Source organism: Ricinus communis, chromosome 9 (assembly GCF_019578655.1).
Source record: "Ricinus communis isolate WT05 ecotype wild-type chromosome 9, ASM1957865v1, whole genome shotgun sequence".
Lineage (NCBI taxonomy): Eukaryota > Viridiplantae > Streptophyta > Magnoliopsida > Malpighiales > Euphorbiaceae > Ricinus > Ricinus communis.
The window spans coordinates 16,811,581-16,831,609 of record NC_063264.1 but is presented as its reverse complement, the minus strand read 5'-3'; the positions used below and the strand labels follow the sequence as shown (position 1 = coordinate 16,831,609).

The 20,029-nt window shown below is 32.7% G+C and overlaps 1 long non-coding RNA gene across 8 annotated transcripts; it reads right to left on the bottom strand.

The window, feature by feature from the left end:
• Positions 1-8,860: 8,860 nt before the first annotated feature.
• LOC107261936 lies at positions 8,861-12,386 on the bottom strand. Of its 8 annotated transcripts, none has more exons than XR_007217492.1 (6): positions 12,175-12,386; positions 11,980-12,046; positions 11,693-11,820; positions 11,349-11,529; positions 9,688-11,154; positions 8,861-9,093 (listed from the first exon to the last, which is right to left on the bottom strand). It is a non-coding gene; the product is annotated as an uncharacterized LOC107261936 (long non-coding RNA). The 8 variants fall into 8 exon arrangements; XR_007217493.1 differs by lacking the exon at positions 8,861-9,093 and having other exon boundaries at positions 9,245-10,870; positions 10,906-11,154; positions 12,175-12,372; XR_007217494.1 differs by lacking the exon at positions 8,861-9,093 and having other exon boundaries at positions 9,245-10,936; positions 11,037-11,140; positions 12,175-12,369.
• Positions 12,387-20,029: the final 7,643 nt, after the last annotated feature.

Below are 20,029 nucleotides of genomic sequence, written 5' to 3'. Positions count from 1 at the left end.
TAAATCTTTTGTCAATCTCTTCTTATGAGTCAATTTTTCAAAGAGCTACTTTATTTGGTCCTTATATTGTAAATTTAATTTGATATAATAAAAAAGTTTAATTCAGCCCTTAAATTTATTGTAACTATTAAACTGTTTCAAGATAATTAAATTAATATTTTTAAATTGCTCTATTTTCTAGCATATTCTTTTTAAAAAAACCATAGAGAGGTCTTTATTATTTATTATTATTAGAAAAAAATCATAAATAAGTCATAATGTTTACATTTTCAATAAGTAATACACATGATCAAAACAATTTATGCAACTAAATTCAATGATAAGAATTAGTTCAAACTTGATTTAATATTATTAGATAATTTAAATAATTTATCCAAATTAATGAATTTAATACCAAAATAATCTTTTCAGCATATCGGGGTTCTTTAAACTGATTTTAGGACGGTAATGGTAATGGTAGTAAGTATTGGAATTAGCTCTGCATTAAAAGAATAAGAATAAATTGATAGTTGAGATATTTTAAAATGTTCAAGATAAAAAAATAACAAAAAATTAATTATTCTCATTAGAATTAAATAGTTTGGAGATTACGATTCACGGAATAAGTAAAATAACGTTAAAAGTAGTGGTATTTCACCGTCGCCGGTTAAGGCTCCCACTTATCCTACACCTCTCAAGTCATTTCACAAAGTCGGACTAGAGTCAAGCTCAACAGGGTCTTCTTTCCCCGCTGATTCCGCCAAGCCCGTTCCCTTGGCTGTGGTTTCGCTGGATAGTAGACAGGGACAGTGGGAATCTCGTTATTCTTAGTTATAAAACAAAAAGTTAAGAAAAAAATTAAATACTGCATAGAAATTTTAAAGGGAAAAATTTTATTTTTTCTTAATTACCAATAAACAAATTTATTTTTTTGTATAAAAAAGTCATGCTAAGAAAATGGGAACAATTAAAAAATACTAATTTACATATTTTCGACAAATTTAATTCTTACTAATATGTTTAGCGGCTAAATTGAACTTCTTAATTAGATCAAATTAAACTTATAATAAGTATAAAGACTAAATTGAACTTTCATTTTATCAATTAAGCTCTTTGAGTGGTAGACTGGTGAGAAAAATGATGGAAGGGGTCGATGGTTAATAGAACCAAATATAAAAGGAGTATTAGTTCATTTCTGAAAAAATAAAATTGGACATGTAAATTTATTCAAATCTAAAGAGGTATTAGTAATTAACCCTAACTATTTTATGATAATCAGCAATGATATTCCTATTCATATTCCGATTACCTATGGACCCAACCCTATACGGATAGATAGGTACTAAAGGACTAACTCTGTGAATTTAATATTATAAAAGACGATACTAAACTTACTACTAAAACATAATGACAACCATACACTAATAAATAACATGAAAATATTTACTGAATCGTGACATTCAAAAATTATCATAAGGAATCTAATATTTAAATATTACTTAGGGGTATATATAGCCGGAGACGACAGAAATAATAATAAAGTTTGTTGGAGTAACTTTGAAGAAGGAGAAATGAGGATAATGCTTTATAGGGATCTACTAACAGAACAACAAGATATATCTTAAAAATGTTAAAAATAAAGGGGTGAGTACGAAACTTAATGAGATGATAAAGGGCAATATATAAGGAAGTTAATATCATATCTCGTACTATAAATACAGTCTGAAAACTCTAACCAACTAGATAAATGTTAGTGATAAAGTTGATAATTCTTACCTAGCAACCCAAAGCACAAATCTCTGTCATGCCTGCCGGTAATGCCCTCGAAAGGGGACTGCCCAGTATACGCCCAATGCGTGCATACTAAAATATCATCTGTTTCTATTACTGAATCAATACTTTACACCAAGTGTGATCCTACAGGGTACGTAAATGCGTGTACACCACTCATCCAACTGTATAAACTCTAATTTATATAAATACAAAATCCAAATTACCATTTATCTGTTCTTGAGTTCTTAGAAAATATTCCAATTGTTTTAATCGAATTATATGTTGTTATAGCTTATCCACTCACTTGAATTGTAACGGAGAAAAAACTCCTAGCAGACTAATGGATCACTAGGATCCACAACAGACTCTGAATCTTTACCTAAAATAAGATAATATTCCAAATAAGAACTTGAATTGAAGTAGAAACGATATCAAATTGAATATCAAATTTAATTCCAATATCAAATTGAAGTTAGGAGCGAAGTTTAATGGTGGTTTGGTGAGGAGTCATTATTCCATGTTTTTAAGGAATGTCCATGGTCTCGTGCAGTTTGGTATGCTATGCTTTGGTAATGCCAAAAACCACTTTGTTAATGGAAAGGGGGATCATGGAGATTTCATCAGATTTAATCTTCCTCAAACAAGACCAACTAGTGTTCATTGGAAAGCACCGATCCAAGGACATTACAAGATCAACATTGATGCTTTGGTGAAGCAGGAATTAAAGTTAACCAGATTGGATGTAATCATCTGAGATTATGCTGGAAATGTTATTGCTTCAGCTAAAAAAAATAATGAAGTTTTGGATGTTGAGATGGCAGAGGCTATGGCAATTCTGTATGGTTGATCCACCGCTTGGGAATGTGACATTAGAAGTATGATCGCTCAAAGTGACTCTGCTGCTATTATTTTGATGTAATAAAATAATTTTTATCATAATGATAAAATACAAATTTTAAGGTAATTAATCAAAGTGGATGTCTTTAATTGAAATAATCTAACTAACTCTATGTAACAAAATTTAAAATAATAGATTATTTCAGTTAGTAGATTATTTTAAATTTTGTTACATGGAGTTAGTTATCCACATGATTAACATCATTCCACGTATTAGTAGCTATAGTAGTCCTCCATTCATTGGCAGTATTTCTTTATTGCTTTTAAGCCTCAACGAAATTCTCTTCTTGATTAACTGGTATAGCTGGAAATCATAAAATTTCACTATCTGCTTCAACTGGAAATTCATCCGAATGAAACTTTTGTCGGAGAAAGTTGCGCAATCCTGCACATGCCAACACTAGCTCTGCTTGCCCGCTATATATGGAAATGGAGAAACTGTTTTAAAAATTTTAAAGCGTGATTTAAAAATACCAAATGATCTCTCAACTCTATTTCTCAAAGAAGCATGAAATGCATTTTCAAGATGACGACGACCTTGACTTTGGAAATCTTGAAGATGATGATAGCGAACACCTCGAAAAGGAGCTAAAAACTGAAGTCGATTTGGGAATCCACAATACACCAAAAAATTATTTACCTAACATAAATATAATAAAAAAAATATGATAAGAAAACAAAAAATATATATAAAAAATGAAAATAAATTGAAATTGCAATAAGTAGATTAAAAGTACATTATTGTGGCATTTTAAATCTATTACTCCTTGATAGACATTATTTAACACTTTTGAATCATATGCAAATCCTTTCCACCCACTAAGCACATATTTGAATTCCAAATAAAAAATACAAGCTGCTAAAATATTTTGCGAAGTTATTCCATAACGATTGCGATAGCTACTAATGTCACGTCCAGTAACCATCGCAGGAATACAGGTACCATCAATAGCTCCAATACAATTCCAAATTAATATAAAAGAACTTGAAATTTTAAAATGGAGAAAATTTATAAAATGGAGAAAATTTAAGTATAACTTTTTTTATCTTTTATTTGCAAATTAAACACCTATTCTCTATTAATCAAGCATTTTAATTTAATTTTTGACACTAAAGCCGCCACTTGAGGGCTAAAGTTGATATTTGATCGATTTTTTCAAATTATTTTCATCTTTAAACTTTTGTTCCTCTTCTTTTCTTTTTCATTTTGGATTTTTTGTGATATGTTTGTGAAAAATTGGTTTTTCTTGCTTTACTGTGAGTTGAACTCACGTTGGTTCGACCCATACTTGTGCGCCGTTGGATTTGTCCCGTTTCAAAGAAAACATTAACGCTTTGATTTTTTAAGTCTTCTAAACCCCGAGCTCGCACAACCTCATCCATTTGAGTTTGTTGATGGTGACGATGAAGTGCTCGTTCTTGCCGCTTCTTCGCTTAAAGCATATACTCTTCTTCTACACCTTTGGGGGAAAACCCTCGACTCAAAGACATGATTAAACAAATGGACAATATGCAAAAGCTGCTCAATAATAGGAAGCCATCCAAAATTGATCTTCTTGACTTGTAGAAATTCGATGGTTCCGATAATCCTTAAGCTTTCTTGAATGCTTACTAATTCGGTACTTGCACTAATATGACCTTAGCAGCAGGCGTCTACTTGATCAGTATTGTTGCCTGTTGGTACTTGCAATTGAATGAAAAACTAATAGACAATTGGAAAGATATGACAGAGAGATTTGTAGGCCACCAATATGGGTACAGAGAGCACTAAAGTGGAAGTGAGTACTATCCAATGAGACCATATTTGATTTTGAGATTTCGCATAAAATGGCGAAGATGACCACTAAACCAATAGAGGGACCAAATGCATTAAGGAGGCTAGGCAGCCTAGGCCAGGGCCCTTCATAAACCTTCCTTATTCGTACTTAATTTTTGAAACCTATTACTTGACCTGTCATCTTGGCTGCCGATTCCACTTTTTCAATTATCAAATGAATATTGTGGTCTTTTTAGGTTCCTCGACCGAAAGACTCATTTCAAAACGAGCCTAAAAATTCTCTAACAACGTGATGAGGATGCGAATCACTTGGGGCTAGGCCTGAAAACTTACTAATGCTCATAAACTCTATCATAGGTATGATAAAGCAATTCATCAATTTCTTATATATATAAAATTAAATTATGTAGTATTAAATTCATCAATTGGATGAATCACTAATTAAATTAATATAGTGATACTCATCAATCTTTTATAGGACTAGAGTTGCATATGAAATTATAATAAAATTAGAATTGAATTAAGATTAAAAATTATATTCAATTAAATAATTAGATTAACTAAAGGTATTTTAGTTCTTTTAAAAAAATTTCTTCTCTTTTACTATATAAGAATGTGTGAGCATAATTGGCTTTTAGGCTCAGCCCTAGTTGATTTACGACCTCATCGTTTTGTCGAGGAACCGTTCTTAGTACTATGTCCATTTTGAAATAAGTCATATAGTTAAGAGACCTAAAGGACCACAATGATCATGTGATCATCAAGAAAGTGGAGTTCGACACCTTAAACATCGAGACAAATTGGAGAGTAAGAATGGCAGCTTTATACCCCAAGAGCCTAAAATTCTCCCTCCCAAACATCAAAGATTATGGGCTCAGGGTATGAATAAGGAATGCATGAGGCACATGCCTAGGCATCCGCTAGAGTAAATGAATGTTTGCTAGCCTAAGCACGAACTTTTTTATCTTATATAATATGTGAGGTCAACAAACAATTCTAACTTGGAAAAAGGTACATTAGTACCCGAAACCAGTCCTAGAATGAGGTACTTTGGTACTTTAGATACTATCTAGGTGTAGGATTCATAATCTTAGCATTTTAAAGTGAATACATATATAAAGCGCGGGAAGCTTACATTGGTAAGCTTTGTTCATTTTATGTTGGCATGTGGGGTGATCGAAAAATCCTAAGTTGTTTTATTCTCTTAGACATGTGTCGTGTAAATCTAAAAGCAATAAAATAAAACATTTATAGAAAGGGAAAGGACAAAAGAGAATTCTAGAAAGGGATTAAGGAGACCAGAGCAATCAAGGGAAATTAATTACATCCACGGCCAAAACAATCAAAACAAGAATTAACTAAACTAAACCTAAAAGTCCAAAGAAGAGCGCTATAGAAGGAGGTATATTAGCACTCCAAACTAGTCTTGACGGAAGGTACTTTGATAACTCAGATCTTTTGTCTTTCACATGCAAATGCAAATGACTTCCTATAATATCTACAGAAAATCGGGTAGCATCTCTCCTAAAATCGGACTAATTCCGTGGTAAAACGAGTCGAAAACCTGCAGAAAATATTTTTATATCCATCCAAAAACCATTCAGACCTCAAAACTACACAATACACCCAATTAAATCATATGCAAAGCACAACACGATCAACATGCCCCACCTGACTTTCGCACATAAATTATAATAATATCTAGACTTAAATAAATTATTACAACACCTTAATTCTAAATAATTAAATTATTGATATCCAAGTAATCTTCCACCACACACAATAATACAAAAATCTCATCATTTAAATAATTTAATATGCTTATAAACACATTGATAATCCAAAAATATTCAATAATTCAACAACAATCTCAATTGAATTCCAATATCACAATAAGATTGGTGCTTGAACAAAAAGGGAGGTGAGAGAGAGCAAACAATGAAAAGGAGAGAAAGTGGAGGGCTAAAATGATTTAAGAAAAATTGCATTTTGGTCAATTAAAATATTTTATATACATATATATATATATATATATAGTTTACCATTAATTTGTAATTTAGATAAGTAGTCTAATTAAAAAGTTTGGAAATTTTTAACTAAGACTTCTAAGTCTTAAGAGTGCTAGAAACTTTTGTTCCTCTTGTTTTTCTTTTTCATCTTGGATTTTTTATGATATGTTTGTGAAAATTTGGTTTTTCTTGCTTACTGTGAGTTGAACTCACGTTGGTTCGACCCATAGTTATGCACCGTTAAATTTGTCCAGTTTCAAAGAAAACATCAACGCTTTGATTTTTTAAGGCTTCTAAACCCCGAGCTCGCACAAACTCATCCATTTGAGTTTGTTGATGGTGACGATGAAGTTGCCGCTTCTTCGCTTAAAGCATACTAGCTCTTCTTCTGCACCTCTCGCAGAAAATCCTCGACTCAAAGACATTATTAAACAAATGGACATATGCAAAAGTTGCTCAATAATGGGAAGTCATCCAAAGTGGATCTTCTTGACCTGTAGAAATTCGATGGTTCTGATGATCCTTAGGCTTTCTTGAATGCTTACTAATTTGGTACCTGCACTAATATGACCAAGCAGCAGATAATCCAATACTTTTTAGCGTCTACTTGATCGGCATTGTTGCCTGTTGGTACTAGCAGTTGAATGAAAAACTAAGAGATAATTGGAAAGATATGACTGAGAGATTTGTAGGCCAATATGGGTACAGAGCACTACTAAAGTGGAAGTGAGTACTTAGGACTGGGCAGCCACAAGGAAACTATCCAATGAGACCATCTCTAATTTTGAGATTTTGCATAAAGTGGCGAAGATGACCACTAAACCAATAAAGGGACCAGATGCACTAAGGAGGCTAGGTAGCCTAGGCCAGGGCACTTCATAAACCTTCCTTATTCGTACCTAATTTTTGAAACCTATTACTTGACCCGACATCTTAGGTGGCGATTCCACTTCTTCGATTGTCCAATGAATATTGTGGTCTTCTAGGTTCCTCGACCGAACGACTTATTTCAAAACGAGCCTAAAAATTCTCTAACAACGTGACGAGGATGCGAATCACTTGGGGTTGGCCCTAAAAACCTACTAATGCTCATAAACTCATAGGTCTATGATAAACTAATTCATCAATTTCTTATATATATGAAATTAAATTCATCAATTGGATGAATCACTAATTAAATTAATGTAGTGATACTCATCAATCTTTTGTAGGACTAGAATTGCATATGAAATTATAATAAAATTAGGATTGAATTAAGATTAAAAATTATATTCGAATAAATAATTAGATTAACTAAAGGTATTCTAGTTCTTTTAAAAAAAATTTCTTCTCTTTACTATATAAGAATGTGTGAGCACAATAGGTTTTTAGGCTCGGCCCTAGTTGATTTACGACCTCATCGTTGTGTCGAGGAACCGTTCTTAGTACTAGGTCCATTTTGAAATAAGTCATATGGTTAAGAGACCTAAAGGACCACAATGATCATGTGAAGTGGAGTCAACACCCTAAACGTCGAGACAAATTGAAGAGTAAGAATGGTAGCTTTATACCCCTCGCGGAGAGCCTAAAATTCTCCCTCCCCAATGTCAAAAATTATGGGGGCTCAGGGTATGAATAAGGAATGCATGAGGCACATGCCTAGGCATCCGCTAGAGTAAATGAATGTTTGCTAGCCTAACAAGATTACCTTAATCTAGTCACTTCTACTTATTTAAGCACGAACTTTTTTATCTTATATAATATGTGAGGTCAACAAACAATTCTAACTTGGAAAAAGGTACATTGGTACCCGAAACCAGTCCTAGAATGAGGTACTTTGGTACTTTAGATACTATCTAGGTGTGGGATTCATAATCTTAGCATTTTAAAGTGAATACGTATATAAGGCGCGGGAAGCTTTCATTGGTAAGCTTTGTTCATTTTATGTTTGACATTGTGGGGTGATTGAAAAATCCTAAGCTAATTTTATTATTCTCTTAGACATGTGTAGTGTAAATCTAAAAGCAATAAAATAAAACATTTATAGAAAGGAGAGGAGAAAAGAGAATTCTAGAAAGGGATTAAGGAGACCGGAGCGATCAAGGGGAATTAATTACAACCACCGCCAAAACAATCAAATAAAAAATTAACTAATTAATTAACTAAACTAATCCTAAAAGTCCAAAGCTATATAGAAGGAGGTATATTAGCACTCAAAACTAGTCCTGACGGAAGGTACTTTGGTAACTCAGATTTTTTGTCTTTCACATGCAAGGTGGCCAAATTTGAATCCAATTTTATTACCTAAATTTAAGTGATAAATTAGCATTTTAAAGTGAATGCAGATATGAGGTGCCAGAAGCTTACTTTGGTAAGCTTTATTCATTTTATGTTAGGCATGCTGAATGATTGCTCATAAATCCTAAATTGATTTTACTCCCTTAAATATATGTTGTGAAAATCTAAAAACAATAAAATAAAACATACATAGAAGGGGGGAGGAGAAAAGAGAAATCCAGAAAGGGATTAAGGAGATCGGGGCAATTAAGGGGGAATTAATTACAACCATAGCTTAAAAGCCTCAAAAAGTCAAATAAGGAATTAACTAATTAATTAACTAAATTAATCCTAAAAGTCCATAAAAGACCGCTTAGGATATCAAAACTGGGTAATTAGAACCTGTCACTATGAAAAGAATTAGATTAGTAAACAAAATTAGCAAATAAAAGTGCAAATAAACAAATAAACAAAGATACTATAGAATAAAGAGAAATTAAAAGCAAATTAAGAATAATATTAAATATATAAAACAATAGTAAAACTACGAAATATGAGATAACAGAAAATAAAAGTGCAAATATGCAAATAAACAAATAAACTATAGAATAAACAGAAATTAAAAGCAAATTAAGAATAATATTAAATATATAAAACAAATAGTAAAACTACGGAAGATGATAACAGAAAATAAACTTGTCTTGGGAGGCAACACGACATGTTAATTTAGTTACTTGCACTGACATGCTAAACCAACACAAAAATAAAGTGTTTCACTTGGTAACCATTAAAAAATCAAGTAATGTACTTTAATTGCCATCTATTCACTTTTCACACAATCATTTTTTTTAAAAAAGAGCCGCTTTTTTCTTTGTCTAATTATCATAATAATTTACTATTTTGATTAAGCAATTGATAGACTCGTCTCAAATAAAGAGATGTATATATAGCACATTCATTAGATGACTGGACAACAATTAAGCTGTTGAAACTCACCTGCTGAACTTTTTAAGTCTTTCTCCTTTGAAGGGTCAGGAGGCTGTGGTTCTGCTCAGTTTGTGCATTCCTGCCGAGAGAGTGCTGCAATATATGAGTGAGCTTGGAGTCCCGATAGGGTATATATTTAATTTAAGCATTCATTCGATATTAACAACTGCAAGAAATGTGTCAGTTCGTGTAAGTTCGCAGGCTAAAAAGAGAGAAGAAAACATTCAGGATAGAGAAATTGCAGGCTCATCTCCAAGATGCATTGCCAAATGCTGTTGTAACCAATTCAAGCGCCTAAGCTCAGCTTATGTGAATAACAAATAAAACTGCGTCCTACTGATGACGGATACAAAGCATACATCCCATAGTCTGCTATCTTTGTTGCTCTCTAAAAGTTTTCTGCCAGGAAACTTGTTGCTCCGATTCAATAATGCCCTCCTCATCCTCAAGATTATATCCAGCTGAAGAAAATGAAAAGGAATTTCCTAATATTACAGAGAACCAAATGAACCGCAAATATTATACTGTAAAGGAAGTGCTGATTCCCGTGTAGGTGATGGATGACAGGCAGCCTAATAATTGGGTACTGATATTTGTGGAGGTCTAACAAAGGAACCAGTGTAAACATGACCCGCATTTTGATCCTATTTGATTATAGTACTATCTGAAGTATTGGAGTACTGAAATGCCCATGAAGAAAGAGAAGCCAAGTATGAACTTTATCCTGAAACTGTTCAGGAGGTTACAGAACATAAAGAGAAACCAAGGACAGCAGAAGCTGTCTAAATATGGTCTAGATGAAATAGATAGCTGCTACAATTGGTAGAGGTATAGATCCAATAAAGGAAGCAAAGCCGATCTATTCTTAAAATTTGAAATTGGATCAGCATATTCTTAAAATCCGAAACTCCTTCAGTTCTGTAACCTGAACTTTTACCAATCACATCATTATCCTTCTAAGAACTCAAAAAAAAACACCAGAAGAATCTCTAGAGGCAAGCACGATCTCAATCTGTGGAAACATATACCACTTCTAGACTTCTTAATGACAGAAAATCAACCCAAGTGACAGTAATACCATAGCAAGTAACAAAGGAAACAACAAGATCTAAGATTGAAATTACACTAGCCATACCTCTTCAGAATGCTCAGGGGTGAAAAGAGAAGGAACCTATTTACCAGAGAAAGAAGTCTACAATATGTAACAGAAGGGATGACGAGTGACACCTTGAAAAGCTGTCCCTGTTATGTTCTCTTACTATATGGTTCATCGAGGAGAAAACGTGTAAATGACAATAATCAGCATTGCAATTAACCAAGAAATAAAATCAGGATAAACCTCGTAGAACACAACTCACAGAATTAATCACTCGAACTGCAGTGAATGACAATTGAATAAGATCATCTTTATTGGAAATGCTATTTCCCAGAACAACTTCCTGCAAGCCCTCCAATTTACAAACTGCATCAAATGATCTACAACAAATCAAAACAAAAATCACTTGTAGAACAACTTATCCCACAACCCACAACTTCATCAAGAAGTTCAACATGAGCAAATTTTGCTTACTTTTTACAGTTACACTCTCCAAAGCATCATTTTCTTTTTTTACAGTTACACTATCCAAAGCAACTTCATAAAAAACCCATCAATGTTCATATATTCTCACCTGGTTCCATATCCAAATCAATCTCACCTCCTCTAACTCCCCTTCTTCCTTCTCAACAACATCAACAATCTTTTTTGAATAGGTTGCATTTCCCTTGCAGCTTGGCAATGGACTCCGCTGCATCTCGATCACCTAGACTATGACTTTCCTTTTGCAATACTTCTAGAGCTCCAAGTTGCTCCTGAGATGTTCGAGTTTACGGATTTCATGCATTAGAGTAAAAGGTGCAGTTGATGATGTATTGCCTTAACATAGTTTTCCTTGCTCTGTCGCAGCGGTTTATCTCCTTGTTCTCAAGTTTTCATAATAATGCATCAGCGTAGGAGAGAGAGATAGTTCTTTACCGATGGACGTGGTGTTGATTCCAATGTGCTTGAAGCCGTTGGTCCTCTTGAAGTTTTTTCTGCAACTCATCCACTTGAGATTGTGCAAAATCTCTCTGGCGCCTCAGTTCTTTAATTTCTCTCTTCATCTACACCCAACAAAATGATGAGGTACACATTCATTAGATGACTGTAAAATTCAACTAAGCTGCTGAAAACTTAACAAAACAGCACGAGAAAGAATAGGGAAAGAAAAAGAAAAAAAGGAAAACTAAAAATCAAGTATCTACAATTTCGATAAGCAGTACCAGGTCCAGATTAAGCAATCGTCTCAAATAAAGAAATCAACCAACCATAATTCAATCGCAAGGAAATCTAAGAAGGGAAAGGAAGAAACAGAAGATAAATCACTTGGTAAGTTTAATCCTTTCCAGTATACATAAGGAAAGATCATGAGCTTCGATATTAAGGAAATAAATTCAATAAACAACAACAATACTCACAGAAATCTCAGGATAAGAACAATGCAGTATTCGAGAGAGAGAGAGAGGAGTGTTGAAAGAGAGAGAATGGCTTCTACTGATTTTGCAGGTATTTTCGAGGACGAAGAAGAAGAGATTTGTTTCTCTTCCTCTTTAATGAAAAAACAAACGGGCAACTTAGTGTTGTGCATTTGAATTTGTGAGCCGTAACGGCTAGTTTCTTTTTGTTTGCGTTTTTATTTGAATTACTTTTATTACCGATTCGCATATTCAGATGGACGGTCACAGTGGAATGGATTCCTTTGTCAAAGTTTTGAAAAAAACGGCAGTTTTGGTTTCTGGTAAGTTAATTAATTTCTGCAAACATATAATAAAGGAGGAAGGTTAAAAAAGGAATTTTGCACATATGCCCTCTACGTACGACGTATCGTTTCTTCAACGGTTGCTCATATTTGGTAATTCTTGTGCTAAACTGCTCATCAAATGTGGCTTTGTTGAATAATTTGTAGGATAATTTATGTGCACAGCCAATCCTCCCCACTTAGAAAAGGAAAAGATAAAAAGCTAAGCACAGAAAACAAACAAATAGGTAAAATTTCAATGTCCAAGCTTAAAATTTGAGAACATGAACTTACAAGGCGTTTTGAAATTACTTTTTCAGCATCAGACAGCATATCCATCTCAACAGCAACAATTGCTGTGCAATCATCAGCATCATCATGCCCAGTAGACCCGCACCGAAGTTGTATATCACGACACTCCTTGAGAAGAATTGTGACCTGCAAAATCATAGTCAGCATTAAAAGAATGGTACTGGCAGGCAAAATAAAGAATGAACTATAACGATAGTTTATCAAAAGGAAATATGTACACATGCCTTGATACACAGCCAACATCTAAGATGGTTGTAGAGCTTTTAGAATAATAAATGCACACGCTAGCATATATGTAGAATAATAAAATTTAAGAAAGAAATATATTTCATGTAATACTTCAAATCGACAATTTTGGTGAATTTCTTTTTCTTTTCCTAGTCACAATAATTTTTCCAAGTCAACACATCAATGTTATATAAAATTAGTCTCATGCCGGTGTCCTCAAGGGGCGGTAAGGGGTGGGCTGAAGGATAATGAAAACCAAAAATCATATCAAGGAAATTGGAAGTGATTAAGCAAGATAAGCCACTAAAATTGAATAAACAAAATGAAAGAAAAAGGCCCCTAACATCCATGCCTGTTTCTGAAGATCCACAATCTCCTTCTGAGCCATAGAGTTCTCACGTTCACTCCTCAAATTCGCCTAGAAACCAAAACATGCAAGTTAACATCAGCAAGGAATAACTATAAGACATGAAGATGTATAACCGACTGGAATTGACATAAACCTTTAGTTCTTGGATTGCTTTCTGTAGATTTTCCTGTTCAGATATTGAATGCTGCAACTTTTGGTTGATGACAGAGTGTGATTCTGCCATTCTACTATATTCCGCTATATAGTCAACAAGTTTGTCAGTATAAATACACATCCCACAGAAGAACCACATACATTCAGTACAATAATAGTTTTTCAACATTAAAACTTGCATGCGACTATATGATGTACACAGCGGATACAAAAAGTGGACTAGGTTTATTCATGTAAATGAAAAAGGAGCAAATACAAACATTATATCTTGTTGCTTTTATCATTTCCTCCATTATTGCGGATGAGGAATAATAGACAAACACTACATGGAAAAAGGGAATGAAAAAAAAAAAACGCACACGCACACATATATATATGTGGAGAGAGAGAGAGAGAGAGAGATGATAAGTCATCTGATGAGAAGTAACAACATCTTTAAGATAAATTCGCCACCGTAGCAAAACAGGCTTACATCTTTAAGAATGTAAGATCACTTGATCGACTCCATATCTTTCACTAACCAACGCAAGATAGAATGCTGAACAATTAAAAGAATTGTCCCTCCTAGGCCTCTCCAAAGCAATCCACTGCCATTTGCATCTATATCAATGACTTAGAGAATTAAAACCCTGCAAAAGTCCCAATGATGATAACCACTTGCCAATAGCAAGTTTTAAGCTACGCTATCATATCAAAACTCGAGATTTAACCAAGGCATCTATGAATCTTTATCCCGGCAAAAAAAACAGCAGTCTTCTAAGATGATCCCTATCTACAATGAACCAAAGCCAAAGTTCTTTAACTGTAATTTCAGATTTTTCTGTTAAGGAGGCCCCAAGATTTCTGCCAGCAATGATGCTTTTAAGCTCCTTTTTGGGCAACTTCAAAAACAGCAGAATCCCCACTCTACTGCCATCTCACCATCCCTTCACAAGTTCATCAGTTCTCCACCTTCGCCACAACATAAGTTGTCACCATCCCTTCACAAGTTCACCAGATGTCCATCTTAAGCCACAAAACAAGTTATCAAAAGAAGCACCAGTTCTAATGAAGACCATATATACCAGGGAAACAAGAAGATCATTGATGCAGTCCTTTCCACAGCCAACCTTTAAGAATAGTCAAACCTTCATATGGTAGAATTCTCTCAAAACACTAAAAGCACGCAACAATAACCTTCAAATGGAGAAACATATACTAACAATTGAAAACTTGAACAATTATCTTATATAATACTCCCTACCATATTCCTTCACTTGGATTTGCAGAAAATTAACCATATCGATATTCCCACCAAGAACTGTTGGAGGCCTATTTATCTTCGGACAGAGGGTCAATTTGCCTCCAAAACTTATGTCCAATGGTCAAACAGACTCAATTTAAACTTTTTTAGCAAATAGCCTCTTGAATTTATGTCTAAGGGTCAAATATATCCAATTTAAACTTTTATACCAAATAGTCCCCTGAGCTTGTGTTCAAGAGTCAAATACACACAATTTTTTTTTTAAAAGCAAAATAATATTAGATTTATGTTTTAATTGAATTATAAAAATAAAAAACAATATTTATTTCATTCATTTACTGATACAATATACAATAACGCACTGTACAAGAGTGTGTTTGACAAAATTTAAAATTCAAATTTAATTGACCCAAAAATGATGAGTTATGGGGCCATTTATTAAGAAAGTTGAAATTGAACGTATTTAATTCTTAGAAAATTGAATTTTGACTTATTTAATCCTTAGAAAATTGAAATTTGACTTATTTAATACTTGTCATTTTGGATCAATTAAATCCAAAATCTAAAATATTTCAAATACACTCTTGTATAGCACGTCACCAGATATTATACCAGTAAATAAATAAAATAAATATTATTTTTAATTTTTATAATTTAATTAAAACCTAAATTTTAAAAATAATTGAATTGGATATATTTAACTCTTGGACACAAGTTCATGGGACTATTTGCTGAAAAAGTTTAGATTGGTGTATTTGATCATTGGATTTAAGTTCAGGGGGCTATTTGCTGAAAAAGTTTAAATTTGATATATTTGACCCTTGGACATAAGTTCAAGGGGCAAATTGACCCTTTGTCCATTTAACTTCTGAATAATTCAATCCATGAAAAGGCCCTTATGTAAGCATCATAAGGTAACCCCCACCCACCCCACACCCCCACCCCCCACTTCGAACAACTCTGGAGCAAACATTCAGCAATTCAAAAAACACAGCCTATCTAACCCATTATTCAGCACATTATTCAGCACAATAAATAAGTATGAGATATTCAAATTCCCCTCATGGAGACACCCATCGCCTGAAATACTAAACATCTTGTTGGTCATCTTCTTTCCTTTGTTATTTATTTAACCTTGGAATCCCCCAAGACAAATAGTATGTAGAGGAAGCCCACCTTCTTTGAGACTATCCCGGTACCCGGACCATCATTAACATAAGAAACATAACAGGACCCATGGCGTGGTTAAAGAAGTGCCACTCATATTCCTAATTAATGAAAACAACTCATGATCCCTTGATTAGCCAAAAACAAACCGTAGCGACCAGAAGCTAAGCAAGGAACTTCAACTACATTCTAATGAGAATGCAAAGAAACCCTGGCACAAGGATGATACTACACATATTATTAGAGGCATACAATACAAAAACTAATGAGTGTAAGCTACCAAGTTCAGACAAGAAAGAAGCATGATTCGAAAAATTAATATAAATTTCCAACTAGGTGAACTCTTGATATGAATCAAGGCTGCCATGAGATGCCATTGAAAAGGCATGCATCAAAAGGCCCAAAATGGAAATGCAACTCATGCATGAAAATAAGAATCCAACCTTATAATGAAGCATTCAGTCCATTTTGAAGAATAAAAGCCATTCAGCTATGATTAGGCCTTTGGGCTTAATTCATATTTATATGGGTTTTTATCTTTTGGGTTTTAGCTTAAGTAATTGTTTTAGTTTATTTTTATTTAATTAAGGATTATTTTATTAGGTGTGAGTTATATGTGTGTTGTGTGGAGTGACAAATGAGTGCCACATGTTTAGTTGTCATTTGGGGAGTTACAAAATGAGGGCCATCAATGTAAAAAACAGCCATTTTTAATGAGTTTTAAGGGGAATTAAAGGGAAAACGTGGGGAAGCTTAAAAGACATCTATTTAGGTTTCTTTGTCTTATTTTGGCTATAAATATCAAAGCCAAATTCATTTGTAAAGAATAGAATTTTGAATGATAATCTTTGTTTGCTCTTTGTGAGTGTTTTTGCTTAAGTTCTTGCATGAACTTTGAACTTATCAAACTAATTTTAGTTTGTGGCGTTCTCTAACCAAAATCTTGTGTTTGATTCATAACTTATCAAATCATACTTGGTTTGTGGCGTTTGGAGTTGAATTCAAGTGCTAGTTTCATTGTTGGAACTAGTTTTTTCTAACTTCACTTGAGGAGATCCTTGGGTTTTGGAATCATCTTGATTGGAGGGTGTTTTCTTGCATTCCATATGTATCGTAACTCATTAGTTATTGGGGTGTATGGTTGCTAAGATGATGATTTCCTATCAACTCTCATAACTGCTTCAGCTTCCGCTGCTTCTATCATGTTAAGGTCCCCTCATTGGATATAGTCATTTCTAAGGAACAATCCAATTTCCATGTTATGTTCTCACACTTTTAAAGATGATGATGCATAGTCAATGTATCTTTCAGACATTCAAAAAGAGAAATGAATTGACAGACGACCAATTAATATTTACAAAAAAGTATATAAACAAATAAACAAGTGTAGATATTCAAGTTTAAAATAACAAGTACCTCTTTCATCCATAATGATGCCAGCTTTCTCCTCTAGTTCATACAAAACTGAGATCCAGCGTGTTTAAGATCTCAAGTCTATACATGCAGGTAATTCTAATCACTTAGAACCAACTAAAAGGGACATCAAAGTAATCAATGATCATTTTTTATTTGCAAGCTAATTCTATATTTCTTTTAGAAGCAATGGGAATAGCTAGGATAAGAATACCACACTCGAGCTCGATTAAAATTATCTGAATTTTTTTCAAATTTGTTTAAAAATTTATCTTTGTTATATGAATTCATTCTATATCCAAACAGGAATCAACATATATATTATACGAATTTGATAAAAATATATAACAATTAAATAAATTATATGGATATTTAAATAGGTAGCAGTTACTTTACACGTTAAATATCCATTTATATAAATATTCGAATAATTAAATAGGTACTTGATAACTCGGTCAAGGATTGAGCTATCAATAAGATCTTTAAAGGTTGCTTCAATCTCCAAAGTACCTATAAAGATGTTTAGAAAGCGACGAACGGGATTGTCCAGCCACTTACTCTGATAATTAAGTCAGTAATTTGTGAAAGAGTGGCTTAAGTATATTAAAGGTGTAAAGTAGCATGTATATGAAAATATGGTTCCTTATATAGATGTTTGATAGTCTATTTGAGTAAAAAAATCCGCAGAGGTCGGCTTAGATATAATAAGATTTATTCTCTTTGTTGTCTCAAGAGTTTTAGATTGGGTCAGACTGCCTAACTAGAGTCTGTCCATGACACGATCTCTTAGACTTTCTACAGACTTTCTGTTGTTGTGGATACAAACTTGGTCACCTCCGTCTTTCTCGGGCATAACAAGTTGGCCTATAATGCTCTGATATACTCGTTTATAATAATTAAATTTTAAAATATACTAACAGAAAACTAAATCTAAACTACATAATTTTAAATGGGATCGAGTACCAGATTCAAGTAAGCTATACTTATATTCATTTAAATAATTGTGGTAGGGAGCGGGTATACGAGGGTTCACATCCAAAATCGACACGAGTATATTAGAACTCAATTTCAAACTCGTCCCAAATTCTTTTACAATTACCTAAACTCGTTCTATTAGAGTTCGGTCGAATCGGATATACAAAAATATCCACCCAACTAATATTGCTAAATAAGATTTGATATTTAATATCGTTTTTAAAAATGGTACAAGTTTCATCATATATTTATTGGAACTTAGGTTTTCTTTTTGCAATTACCTTTAGAATGCATCCAAAAGAAAATGCAAGATACCAATTGTTACATATAATTGTTGGCATGTGATTTTATTTAAGTTCTTACATTAATAATCAAAATATAACAACCTAGCATATATCAACTTAAATAAAGTTTTCAGTGCGAGTGTTCTTTCTCTATTTTGTAACTCAAAAAGAACCTAGCATTGTTAGCATAATGTAGGCCTATTTTCTAAAATTTGGTAAAATAATTTATATTATCCTCAATACTCTAATTTATATTGTACTTTTAAAATATATCTTCTACTAATTAATACAATTGTATTGCTTAATCTTATTAATTTTATATCAATTATTAATAACAAATTCTTCTATCAGAAGTTTATCTAAATCTTAATACATTTATATATAAATACAAGTTAATTACTCTTACTCAGATTTGGACAAATTTACAATTTTAATATTGTCCTCTAAAAGTAAACTAATTGTTAGATAGAGTCCATTATCTCTTAGAGTTCTCTCATCTCTTATATCTCTTATCTCTTATCCTTTTTAATATTTATCATCTTCATACATAGATAAGTCTTATATCTCTTAGCTTGTAGCTGTATAGCTATTGGCTTTGTAATCCTATAAATATTCTGATGTGTAACTTAATTCATATCACTCCAATAGAACTTTTTTCAAGTCTAAACATGGTATCAAAGCCCTACAACTAAAGATTATTGATGCTTCTTCCACTCCACAATAAACTTTAGCTTTGCCATTAAATTTTCATCTTGAAATTACTTTGCTTTGAAGACACAATTTCTTCCACTCATTAATCATCATGATATGAATCCTTTTAATGATGGTTCACATGCTCCTACCATATCAATTCCTTCAACTTCAAATCCTAATGCACCTACTTAATCCAGCCTATATTTGATGGTTTAAAAGAGATCAATTAACTCTAGTACCTCTTTAATATTTGCTTTGGTTAATTTTAAATCTTTTGTCAATCTCTTCTTATCAGTCAATCTGTCAAAGAGCTGCTTTATTTGGTCCTTATATTATAAATTTAATTTGATACAATAAAAAAGTTTAATTCAGCCCTTAAATTTATTAAAACTATTAAACTCTTTCAAGATAATTAAATTAATATTTTTAAATTGGTCTAATTTCTAGCATATTCTTTCTTAAAAAGAACCATAGAGACGTCTTTTTTATTTGTTATTTTTAGAAAGAATCATAAATAAGTCATAATGTTTTACATTTTTAATAACTAATACACATAATCAGAACAATTTATGCAACTAAATTCAAAGATAAGAATTAGTTCAAACTTGATTTAATATTAGATAATGAAAATAATTTATCCAAATTAATGAATTTAATACCAAAATAATCTTTTCAGCATATCATAATGGGGGTTTTT